Source organism: Monodon monoceros, unplaced genomic scaffold (assembly GCF_005190385.1).
Source record: "Monodon monoceros isolate NGI ecotype Baffin Bay Population unplaced genomic scaffold, NGI_Narwhal_1 Super_Scaffold_22, whole genome shotgun sequence".
In the NCBI taxonomy this organism is placed as follows: Eukaryota; Metazoa; Chordata; class Mammalia; order Artiodactyla; family Monodontidae; genus Monodon; species Monodon monoceros.
The window spans coordinates 8,167,564-8,180,737 of record NW_021703779.1 but is presented as its reverse complement, the minus strand read 5'-3'; the positions used below and the strand labels follow the sequence as shown (position 1 = coordinate 8,180,737).

The following is a 13,174-nucleotide window of genomic DNA, read 5'->3' as shown; positions in this document are numbered from 1 at the left end:
TGGAAATAATTTGAAAAAGTGTGTGTTTGTATGTGTATATATAACTGAGTCACTTTACTGTATACCGGAAACTAACACAACATTGTAAATCAAATATACTTCAGTTTTTTTTAAAAAAAGGTTGCTTTTAGTTATCCTAAAAATGAGTGTTTTATTATCGTGAGTCCACTGAGATTCTGGTCCTGAGGACTTTCTCAGTTCATATCAAGAGCCTGCTGCTGGAGCATGCTGGAATCTCACTCTAAGAGTGAGAATTATCCTTATCTTTTAAAAAGAAGATACGTTTGGTGTCAGTGTCATTTAACGTTTTAGGGATCATAATCGAGGCCCCGATGGTTCTGCGTGTGCGTCTTCAGTACACTGGTAAAGAGGAAAAAAAAATGATCAGAAACAATTGAAGTCACGGTGATTAATTCTGCATGTGTATGGCAATTTTAGAAATGCCTGCTGGGGAAGCAAAGGGAAGCGCTTAGCTCCTGTACTGTGGAAGCAGCTTTCTGAATTGCCAATCTTTGGGGATGGGGGAAGTCTGCAGGCTGGCAATGGAAATGTTTCTGTATTCTCATAAAGTAATAAATGAGCTGTCATCATTAACAGAGCCAGGAAAGGGTTGGCCCATCAAACAGAATCAGTAAGAAAAGAGCATGAGAGCCTGTCCGGGACTAATGAAGCTGACAGATTAAAGATACTCCATCATAGTACTTTACTAGTACACCTGGATTCTCTTTATTAAAAAGGCATTTATCTAATGATCCATTGCAAGCTATTACCAGAAACGGAGAATGGTGTTATTGATGGAAAGAGGATTGAAAGGCATTGAAGAAGGAATATTTCCTCACTGCAATAAACCTTGATAAAGTATTGACCTTTAAAGGAAAACTGTTGGTTTTGCATTTTGCACCGGGCTGTCAAGATTAGTTATGGAGAGAATTATTTAGCCAAATTCCCAGCACTCTGCGTTAATGAAGTCAAGACTTTTCTTTCTTTTATCAAGTAATTTTTATATAAAACAGTAGTTCCATGATTGGGATAGTGCTGAGAGAAAATTCCTTGTTATCAAACAAGGCAATAGGATTACTGTGGGAAAATCCATCACCCATTTGGTACCTTATTCTAGAATATGTCAGTGTGTCTGATTAAAATGACCGGTTGCAGTTGTGAAAATTATCTCACTCTTTTCAACCACCACTGGGAGGGCGGGACAGACTCCATGCACCAAACTAATTCATAATATTCCTAGTTGTTGTTGGATGATTAAACAGTTCGGGGGAAAATAATTACCAAATGCCCTTGTGGTAACGAGTACACTTAGAAAAATGTACAGAGAAGTTAGAAAATAGGACAAAGGGACAGAATTAGACATCTACAATTAGGTTACAAACTTTAAAATGTATTTTTGTCTGAGTATCTGTTGCTTCACTCCTATATACAGGCTACAACATAATATTCTTCCAAGGTGTTTAAAACCACACAAGCTTGCTACAATGTACATGAACATCTAGCAACTGTTAGGTTTGAGTGACTGTGTTCACTATATCAGGTCAACATAAGGAATATCTATTTGCATTATGTATACATTGTCTGGAAATTGTATATATGTTTTAGTTTAGCAGTGATAATTTTTCTAGCACCTCTACTGTGACTGTTCATCGTATGTATTTAAAACAGAGAAAGCACTGTGCTCAGTGAAAGAAGCCCGTCACAAAAGACACAACGTGTGTGATTCCGTTTATGTGGAATGCCTTGTAAACATACGAAAATCTATAGAGACAGAGAGCAGATTGGCGGTTATAATCTGGGATGGAGGGTGGGGAGGGATTGCTAATGGGTAAAAGATGTGCTTCTAGGGTGATGAAAATGTTCTGGGATGGGCGGTGGGGATGTTTGCACAACTCTCAATATACTAAAAAACCACTGCCCTGTACACTTTAAAGAGTGTATTTTTTGGGGCTTCCCTGGTGGCGCAGTGGTTGAGAGTCCGCCTGCCGATGCAGGGGACATGGGTTCGTGCCCCGGTCCGGGAAGATCCCACAGGTCGCGGAGCGGCTGGGCCCGTGAGCCACGGCCGCTGAGCCCGCGCGTCCGGAGCCTGTGCTCCGCAACGGGAGAGGCCACAACAGTGAGAGGCCTGCGTACCGCAAAAAAAAAAAGTGTATTTAAAAAAAAATTTATTTCATTGAGCTATGGTTGATTTACAATGTTGTGTTAATTTCTGCTGTACAGCAAATTGATTGTTATAAATATATGCATTTTTTGTATTCTTTTCCATTATGGTTTATCACAGGATATTGAATAGAGTTCCCAGTGGTCTACAGTAGCACCTTGTTTATCCATTCTCTTTATAATAGTTTGCATCTGCGAATCCCAAACTCCCACTCTATCCCTCCCCCGACCCCTTCCCCCTTGGAAACCACAAGTCTGTTTTCTATGTCTGTGAGTCTGTTTCCGTTTTATAGATAAGTACATTTTTGTCATATTTTAGACTCCACATAGAAGTGATAACACGGTATTTGTCTTTCTCTGTCTGACTTACTTCGCTCAGTAGGATCATCTCTAGGTCCATCCATGTTGCTGCAAATGGCATTATTTCATTCTTTTTTACGTCTGAGTAATATTCTATTATATGTATGCACCACATCTTCTTCATCCATTCCTCGGTTGTTGGACGTTTAGGTTGCTTCCATGGCCTGGCTATTGTGAATAGTAAGAGTGCATTTCGTGATATGTGAATTACATCTCAGAAAAGCTGTTAAAAACATGACAGGATTTGTAGCTAGTACCAACCCTGGGTACAGTGCCTGCATGTTTACACGGCTCCATCTCGTCAGGCAGAAACCAACACTAGTGCCTGTATGTTACCACAAAGCCGTCAAAACCCAACCTTCTTGGTTTTGGGTCTGCAAAGTGTGGTCTTTAAAATAAGCAGCATCAGCATTTTGTGTGGGGGGCGGAGGGGAGGGTCATTGCAGAATCTCGGGTCCTGAATCAGAGTCTGCAGTTTAGCAAAATTTCAGAGGGATGGTCTGCATCTTCACACGGATGTGGAGAGAAAGCACTGAGAGGTGCCACCTGTGTCATCCAGGAATTGTTGGGTTGGATTACCTGCTTCTGACCAGAACACACGTCTTTTAGGTTAATGTTTGAGCTAAATGAATGTCCTTGATGGAAACAGAACTGCTTTTGTCTTGGGACCCCAGGCCAAGAACTGTCCTGTCAATTGTATGTCGGAGCTGGACTCACGTTGCAGGCAGGGTAGGTGGGTGACAGCATGACCGGATGAGTGACAAAATAAGTCTTAGGAAGCCAACAGTGCCCCTTTGCTATAAAAACGCCATGTGATCCATATAATGGCGTGTGTAACCACAGGGTCACTGGTAGAAATATGCATCTTAAAAGACACAATTTCGAGCAAAATATTAAAAGGAGCTACTCCCAATGAATTCCAGTATATGCCTGAAGACACATTATCCAATTTAGAGACTGTAAAAGTACAACCATGAACTTAGAGTACAATAAGCTTAGGACACGTTAGTGGTTTCTGTCTTCAGTGTGTGTGAATTTGACAAATTTCAGCATTTATGAGTCTCCATCTTCGCCCTCCTTCATTCAAAAAGAGTTTTGATCAAAGAAATGGGGTATGTAAAAATGTTCCATAAGTCCGATCACGAGCTGAAGATGACTCACGTTTGGTTAACAAGACTACTTCATACTGAACTGATGGTTTCTCCGTGGGAAACACTTCAGTGATATTGTGATCAATTTGAAAATGTTCCTGCTTCTACTCCTAAATCCAAGCTCAGACACAGTCTTGTTTCCGTATGTGTGATAATTTGCATTATGAAGTGTTATCTTAAAATTTACTTTTTCTAAGGTTGATTGCCTCATCTTTCATGGTGCTTTCGTGCTGTCTGGCATTTGACTTTCTTAGCTAGCTGGTGGTTTGGCTTTGCCAAAGTGAAAAACCAGTTAAATAAAATCGTAAAATCTCAGAGTTGCTTTATGTATTCAATACTTATCAAATCTTAGTGTTGCAAAGATTTAAGAAAGGGTGTCACCACCCCTTCTTAAAGCTGGAACAATTTGCTCAGTGACCTTTGTCACACCATGAGCTCCAATTCCTTCATTCTGACGTTTTCTTCTGCCACTATGTCATGCATTTTATACTTATTATCTGTTTGAAGTTGCCAACTGGCTTTATGGGAGAGTTCTTGCATGTATTACCTCTATAAACGGTTTAATTTCTCTTTAATTATAATTTATCTTTAATTGAAGTATAGTCGGTGTACAATATTGTATAAGTTTCAGGTAGACAATACAGCGATTCACACTTTTTAAAGGTTATACTCCATTCGTAGTTAGCGTAAAATATTGGCTGTATTCCCCGTGCTGTTATTCATATTATAAATAACATTATATTATTATATCTGCGTAAGTTATTTTATACATCGTCATTTGTATCTCTTAGTCCCCTAAACTTTTTTTTAACAGCACCATTTTACTCATTCCTGAATAATAATAAGCCCATATTCATGATGTGTCAAAGTAGTGAGAAAGCACAAATGCTCTGAACGATAAATGTGGTTTTATATAATATGAAGTAATATGTGCGATGGTTTCATTCATTCCCTCTGCCACAAATAGTTATTGAGAACACAGCAGGCACTGGAGTTTATGTTCCATGCTGAGAATTGACAGGGAACTATAAAGGACAAAAATCTCTTCCGTTTTAAACATGAATCCAGATAAAAACATCAAGGGATCTTCTTGGAAAAATATATAAGATTAACATATTTGTTTTTAAAAATCTAAATATACAGATATATGCCCCAGAGTGGAATTACTGGGTCATATGATAATTGTATTTTTAGTTTTTTGAGAAACTGCCATACTGTTCTCCATAGTGGTTATAGCAATTTACATTCCCACCAACAGGGTACGAGGGTTCCCTTTCCTCTACATCCTCACCAACATGTTGTGTTCTTTTTCACGCTAGCCTTTCTGACAGGTGCGAGGTGATGTCTCATTGTGGTTCTGATTTGCATTTCCCTGATGATTAGCGATGGTGAGCATCTTTCCACGTGCCTGTTGGCCATCTGCATTTCCTCTTTGGAAAAATGTATATTCAGTTCTGCCCATTTTTCAGTTGGGTTGTCTTTTGTTTTTTGTTTTTGATGTGGAGTTGTAGCAATATGAGCTGTTTATATGTGTTGGATATTAATCCCTTACAGGTCATATCATTTGCAAATATTTTCTCCCATTCTGTAGGTTGTCTTTTCATTTTGTTGATGGTTTCCTTTGCTGTGCAAAAGCTTTTAAAACACCAACTTGAAAAGATACTACCTCAATGTTCACAGCAGCATTATTTACAAAAGCAGCATTAATTACAAGACATGGAAGCGACTTAAGTGTCTATCAACAGATGACTGATATAGAAGATGTGGTATATATACATATACAATGAAATAAGTCATAAAGAGAAACAAAATTTTGCCATTTGCAGCAATTTGGATGGACTTGGAGGGTACTATGTAAAATGAAATAAGTCAGACAAAGAAATACTATATGATAATCAGTTATATGTGGAATCTAAAAAATACAACAAACTAGTGAATATAACAGAGAAGGAAACTCACAGATATAGAGAACAAACTAGTGGCTCCCAGTGGGGAGGGGGGCGGAGCAAGATAGGGCTGCAGCGGTGGGAGGTGTATACTGTTGGGTGTAAGACAGGGTCAGGATGTATTTTACAGTACGGAGAAATAAAGGCAATATTTGGTAATAACTGCAAATGGACAGAAACCTTTAAAAAACTATTAAAATTTTAAATGAAAAAACTAAAACATTAAAAAAATTAATATGCAGAAAATAAATACAGAAAATGGAACATCTTCCAATGCTCTCCCTACACATGTAAAGCTTTTTTAAAAAAATTAACTTATTTAAGTTTGGCTGTGCTGGGTCTTCGTTGCTGCACGCGGGCTTTCTCTAGTTGCGGCGGGCGGGGGCTACTCTTCATTGCGGTGCGTGGGCTTCTCATTGCGGTCGCTTCTCTTGTTGCAGAGCATGGGCTCTAGGCGCGTGGGCTCAGTAGTTGTGGCTCACGAGCTCTAGAGCGCAGGCTCAGTGGTTGTGGTGCATGGGCTTAGCTGCTCCTTAGCTTGAGCCTGTGTCCCCTGCCTTGGCAGGTGGATTCTTAACCACTGCGCCACCAGGGAAGGCCCACATGTACAGCTTTTTGCAACAAAACACCATTCTACCCTTTGTCTGTATGAATATGACTGCCCTAGGTTCTATATAAGTGCAATCATATAGTATTTGTCTTTTTGCTTTTCTGTGATTGCCAGTTTTCACTGGGCATCAAATCCGCAAGGGTGATCCATGTTGTGGCATGGCGGGATGTCCTGCCTTTTTAAGGCTGAATTGTAGGTATGTACCACATTCCCTCGTGTGGATGGACCACATTTTGTTTATCCATTCATCCACTGATGGACGCATGGGTGTACAAGTGTTTGTTAGAGCCCTGCCTTCGGTTCTTTGGGGGTATTAACCAAGGACTGAAATTTCTGGGACTTATGAAATTCTGTTTAACTTTTTTAGGGAACTGCAATACTGTTTGAAATTTAAGGTTTTAAGGAAGGTTTAAGGCAGGAAAGTTATGCACTGGAAAAAAAAGAAAAAGAAAAAAAGCACAACCTAAAAGTTGAGGATTATGTTTTACTTGGTGGACATTCTGAGGACTTCAAGCCCAGGACACAGCATCTCAGATAATGCTAAGAAAGTATTCTGAAGAGGTGAGGGAGGATCCAGGATATACAGGAGGTTTTGCAACAAAGATCAGGTAGTCAAAATCAAAAAGATTACTGTGAATGAGAGAAAACCAGTTATCTCAAGTTAAGCAACTTACATAGCTTCTCTATGTATGGGGAGATGCAAAGTCTGGGCTCACTGAAATCGTTCCTTCGATCTGCACCTCGGCTGTCTGGGGCCAGCATCCTGTGTTTTCTACATCCCGAGTCTGCTCTGGGCACTTGCTGGAGCTGGCTGCAGTGGTGGGCATTTCCAGCCTGAGTTCCCTCAGGGCTGATCGTCAGGGTGGCTGTGATGTAGTGGCTTGACGGCTACAACATCCTTTGTTTACTGATACTGTAACCAAAAGTGCGGTCCAGCTGCTTGCTGGTCCAAAGCCAATAAAGAAGCAAGGTTGGTGGAAAGGAAAGTTTGCTTTATTTTGGGTGCTGGCAACCAGGGGGGAGCTCTGCCCCCCACCCGACAATCAGGGGGCAAGAGCTCTTATAGACAGAGGGAGGGGGCTACGTGCAGAAACAGCGATGTCAGCTCAGACCGTCATCTTGAAATTGGTCCTTGGTGGTCTGACCAGCGTCGAAACAGCGATGTCAGCTCAGACCGTCATCTTGAAATTGGTCCTTGGTGGTCTGACCAGCGTCATCTTGATTGTTTTAGGTACAGTTAGTCTTCAGTTCCAGGGTTGGTTGTTCCCATTTCCTTGAGGCCAATTCTCAGAATTGTGGCAGCCTGTGTCATGGCTACAGCCTGGTCATCATGTAGTTCACGTCTTCCACCTGGTGGGGTTTCAGTATCTACAAGACAGCTCACAGGACATGGCTCAGAATATTATCAATAGCCCTCGAGGAGGAACTAAAGGTCCTTGACTTTGCTTAATGACTAAACCATTATTATTTAGTCTCGTTGGACTGTTTTCCTTTGTTTCTGTATTTTCTCACTTCTCTGATCAAACTTATTCTTTGGCCAGAGTTTTTCTACAGACAAAAGGCAGGGGGAAGACATGGGGGGCAAGGACCACAGGGTCCTGTTCCGTTTCAATATGGCAGGCAGTATTGCTGCTCTGATAATCATTAAAAAAAATTTTTTTTATTGGAGTCTAGTTGATTTACAGTGTTGTGTTGGTTTCAGGTGTACAGCAAAGTGACTCAGTTATACATATATCCACTCTTTTTTAAGATTATTTTCCTATATAGGCCATTACAGAGTATTGAGTAGAGTTCCCTCTGCTATACAGTAGGTCTTTATTAGTTATCTATTTTATATATAGTAGTGTGTATATGTCAATCCCAATCTCCCAATCCACCTTTCTCCCCCGGTAACCATAAGTTTGTTTTCTACTTCTGTGACTTTCCTTTTGTTTTGTAAATAAGTTCATGTGTACCCTTTTTCCTTACTTTCCACATATAGTAAGTGATATGATATTTGTCTTTGCTGACTTACTTCACTCAGTATGGTCATCTCTAGGTCCATCCATGTTGCTGCAAATAGCAGTATTTCATTCTTTTTTATGGCTGAGTAATGTTCCATTGTGCATCTATGTACCACGTCTTCTTTAACCATCCATCGATGGACATTTAGGTTGTTTCCATGTCTATTGTAAATAGTGCTGCAGTGAACATTGGGGTGCATGTGTCTTTTTGAATTATGGTTTTCTCTGGGTACATGCCCAGTACTGGGATTGCTGGGTCATATGGTAGCTCTATTGTTAGTTTTTTTGAGGAACCTTCATACTGTTCTCCATAGTGGCTGCACCAGTTTACATTCAGTTGTGCTTCTTTACAAGAGTGAATCTTCACAAGATTCTGGTATCACTCATGACCGTTCCCTTGCTCTGTGGTCTTACTAGCTGGACGATTTATTTCATAAGAGGAATAACTTCCCGTCTGTGGCACTGCTTCCTCTCACACGACTTTGTACACCCTGTTGTGGCTGTTTAGTGGGCGGTGCGAAACCAAGGTGCCGAACATCTTCTGGAAGCAGGATTCCTGAGATTTGACATCTAATTCTTGATGCACCCTACGTCCAGCCAGACATGCGTCTCCTGACATTCAGCAGATGTCTTGCAAATCAAGTCACGGGATTCTTCTGTGTTTCTTAATTCGTCCTCCTTTGATGTAACATTTAGGAATTCTATTTGAGAGACTGGTCTCGCTGATCACCACACACTGACGCATTTCGAATGAGCGCAGCACGTCCAACAGGGCCATGCATGGAATAATGCTCAACGTCAGCTCTAATTTTGAAATACGTTTCATATTCCTACCCTGCTTTTGGTCACTTTGTGTTAAACGTTACCAACTATATTGTGGTCATAGCTTTTACTTAAAAACGTGGGTATATTGTTGAGGAAGTTTTCTCTTTTCCGTGTTTCCATGGCTGCTGGGGAGTAGCAGTCATGGAACCCCATCGAAATTCTATGAAGCTTTAGCCTTTTGCTGTAGACTGTGGACCTCTCAAGGGCAAAGATCCCTGACCACTTCTTTCCCTAATTCCATTTTCAGCAGAAGGCCTTAGAAGTGGAAGGTACTTAATGCACATTGAGTACATGAAGGAAAGAAGGAAGAGACAGCAGGGGGAGAGAAGGAAGGGAAAAGAGAGGAGGTGTTTCTTGAGCAGTGTCAGGCAAGTTACAAAGCATTCAGGAAGGTGAAGTGTCTCACTTTTCCTAAGTCATATAATTAAGCTTGTTGGAAACAATCCCGCCGTGACTCAGCCTACCGAGCCTCAGAACATCTTCATACCGTGTATCCCCTGAAAAGAGTGGCCACATCTCACCTATCAGTCTCTTCTTCCCCATGTCCCTAAACGGAGTCACTGATTTTTAGAAAGGGTGGATTTGACTGTCCAGCTGATGGGAGATTTCCAATTAGGAGCAGCTGTAGCCTTTAGGCTTATGGACTCCAGAATTCATCTCAAAGGCGTGGGCTTGGTGATCTGCGAGACTGATGTGAGCTCAAGTTAATGACTGACCCAGGAGACATAGATGACCCCCCCCTTACTACCCTACACCTGGCCTCTTCTTGGATTTTTCTGCTTCCAGTTCATGGGGAGACTAAAGTACACCAGGGAACTCTACCCTACACCTGGTGTGTCCACAGGTAAATGGTGACCTGTGATATCCCAAATCCCACCTCTCAGCAAGGACCCCTTCACCTGCCAACCCCTGCTGGGCCCACCAAGTCAGCCAGATAAATCTCTGTACCTTCCTCTCAACTTTTCTATGAAACAAAAACTACTCATAGACTCTCTTCAGAAGAGAAGTACAGGGCTTCCCTGGTGGTGCAGTGGTTGCGAGTCCGCCTGCCGATGCCGGGGACACGGGTTCGTGCCCCGGTCCGGGAAGAACCCACATGCCGCAGAGCGGCTGGGCCCGTGAGCCATGGCCACTGACCCTGCGTGTCCGGAGCCTGTGCTCCGCAACGGGAGAGGCCACAACAGTGAGAGGCCCGCGTACGGCAAAAAAAAAAAAAGAAGTACAACAAAATCAAATGCTTTACCAAAAAAATACAAAGGGTATAATTTTAGACATTGGAATGAATTTATATGCCCAAAGGTTATCATTGTGACATTTTTTCCCTAAAATTACCTGTTATTCATAGTTAAGTGAGTAGTTTATATATTAGCATATTTATTATAAATAGTCTCTGGTCCCAGCCTGGAAAATTCCATTGATAGAATTGTCCTGTGGCAATAATATCATAAAGCAGTTCTGAAATTGTAATAACATTTTGGAAACTTAAGTTTTGACCAGAATTAATGGTTATGTTAAAATTTACAGTGAAATCATTGTTACGTTATGATTTAGCATTAAAAAAGTCAAAATAAAACCCTGCGTTTCATGTCAGGTTTGGTTTCACGATCAAAGCCTGAAACACCAAATTAAAGGTTATTCTACAATATTTGTGACACTGTCTCAAGCCAGAAGTATAAACTAAAGGCTTCTCAAGAAGGAGCAGAATCTGATTAGGAAAAAAAAATGCCATTAAAAGTTCAAGACAATCTCAAATGAAATTCCTGGCAGAAGATTTCTTAGAAGTCAGTTAAATTTTATTGTCTGTATTATCATCTTTATAGGAGTTGGAAAACCTCTAGAGAAGTGAATTAAAGTTGATTCTTTGGCTTGTAATAAAATAATTTACCTAAGGGGATGTCTTCAAAATGATTTTTAAAGTAAAAATCATAAAAGAAAAATAAACCCAGGGAGGTTGTCTACATCATTTTTTTTTCTTTTTCTTTTTTTTCCCAAGGAATTGTATAACTAATGCTTAATAAACCTGGGATCTGCCACTTGCTAACCTGAGCCCTTCCCTGGAGAGATCAGTGGATTTCTTCTCTGCTGAAGGTATGCCAATTGCAGTCCACAGCGAGCGAGTCGTAAGTCTGCCTTCTCATATGGCAAAAACACCATTCGCCAATGTTCTTCCCTGCACACGGTGCTCCAAACCCCATAACCTTTTCCCTGAATGGAGCTCACGTCACCCATTCACACAGTCATTATCCAAACAGCCCAAATCCCAGTGATTTATGGGTTCTGCTGTAGCAGGACTAAAATGGAAATGTGGATGATAACTGTCATTTTCAGGTTCAGAGCTGGCACTGTGGGTCTAAACTGATTCTTGACTGTTTGTTGCCTTGCCAACAGGTAATGCTACATTTTGTCTCTCCCTGCAGCCACAGAAACGGATGAGAATATTTGTCTCTTGAATGCGTTAGATCTCCCTTGGTACCTTTTCCCAGAATATGACTGTTTTTTCCTCTGCAACTCATGGTGAAAAAAAATCTTTTGTTTAACAGTTGGGCTATATGTAGTGGTATCCCTGGGTTCACTGATACCCATACAGTGAGGGAATAAATATTAATTTATTGGGGAGTTTCTATGAAAACTCACAGAATCGTTTATATGACTAGTTCTTTTACAGTGATTTGTGAACTGTGCATTCTTGGCTTCTTGCATTTAAGGTTGAAAAGAGATGCCAATTGACCTTGAACATGCTTGGTGTCTACACCTGTATTTATAGTGAGGTGAGGGGGGGGTTCACCAAGGACCCTGACATGGAATACTTTCTCCCCAAGTTTCTCTCTCTCCGCATCCTATTAACTGCATGGTGTTGACAGTGAGCTCAAATAGTCTCATTTCTGTGTTTCTTCTTGTTTATTCTCTGCCTCTGACCCAGAATATAAACACCATGAGTCCAGAGATTTGTGTATCTGCCTGTTCAAGTATGTAACCCCTGGTAAGTAGTGGGTACACAATAAATATGTGTTGGTTGGATAAAAGAAAAACATATATATAGTTATCCATATATAATATATTTTATAAAACATCTTTATTGGAGTATAATTTCTTTACAATGTGTTAGTTTCTGCTGTATAACGAAGTGAATCAGCTATATGTATACTCATATCCCCATATCCCCTCCCTCTTGCGTCTCCCTCCTACCCTCCCTCGTATATATTATATACTAATAAGTGATATATTTTATATGTAAATAGTAATGCATAATCAATTTATTGTGTTTATAATTAAATTAATAACATTTATTATCATACATACATGACAAAAAAATAAGACAATGTTAAAAGGGCATGGGGTTCAATGAATCAGAAACACACACAAGAGTAGTTTCAAAACAAATTACTTTAAGAATATTCTTAACCTAATAATATATAATAATATCTAGCTATCTATCTAGTTATCTATTTATCTAGAGAGAGATTGGATGTTTTCGTTCCCCCTGCCACCCAATGTGATGGTATCAGGAGGTGGGGTCTTTGGAAGGTGATGAGGTCATGATGGTGGAGCCCCCATGAATGGGATTAGTGCCCTTATAGAAGATGCCACAGAGCTTCCTTGCACCTTCCTCCATGTGAAGACACAGCAAGAAGATGCCACAGAGCTTCCTTGCACCTTCCTCCATGTGAAGACACAGCAAGAAGATGCCATCTACAAACCAGAAAGAGGATCCTCACAAGACACTGAATCTGCCAGCTCTTGGATGTTGGACGCCCAGCCTCCAGAACTGTGAGAAATTAGCATCTGTGTTTTGTAACACCTGCACCCACCCCCCTGCCAGCCTGTGGTTTTCTGTTACAGCAGCCTGAACAGACAAAGACATACATAAAGTAGGTGGGGGGTTTCTCTAGTGGTGCAGTGGTTAAGAATCCGCCTGCCAGTGCAGGGGACATGGGTTCAAGCCCTGGTCCGGGAAGATCCCACATGCCGCAGAGCCACTAAGCCCGTGCACCACAACTACTGAGCCCACGTGCCACAACTACTGAAGCCTGCATGCCTAGAGCCTGTGCTCTGCAACGAGAAGCTCCTGCAATGAGAAGCCCACGCACCGCAAGAAAGAGTAGCCCCTGCTCGCCG

General features: G+C 41.1%; 1 long non-coding RNA gene across 1 annotated transcript in view; it reads left to right on the top strand.

The window, feature by feature from the left end:
• The window catches only part of LOC114905555, a 219,491-nt gene extending 207,455 nt beyond the window's left edge, over window positions 1-12,036 (top strand). Inside the window, exons 3-4 of the long non-coding RNA XR_003796300.1 lie at window positions 11,052-11,826; window positions 11,979-12,036. This is a non-coding gene — a long non-coding RNA (uncharacterized LOC114905555). The remainder of the gene's footprint in view (window positions 1-11,051; window positions 11,827-11,978) is intronic.
• Window positions 12,037-13,174: the final 1,138 nt, after the last annotated feature.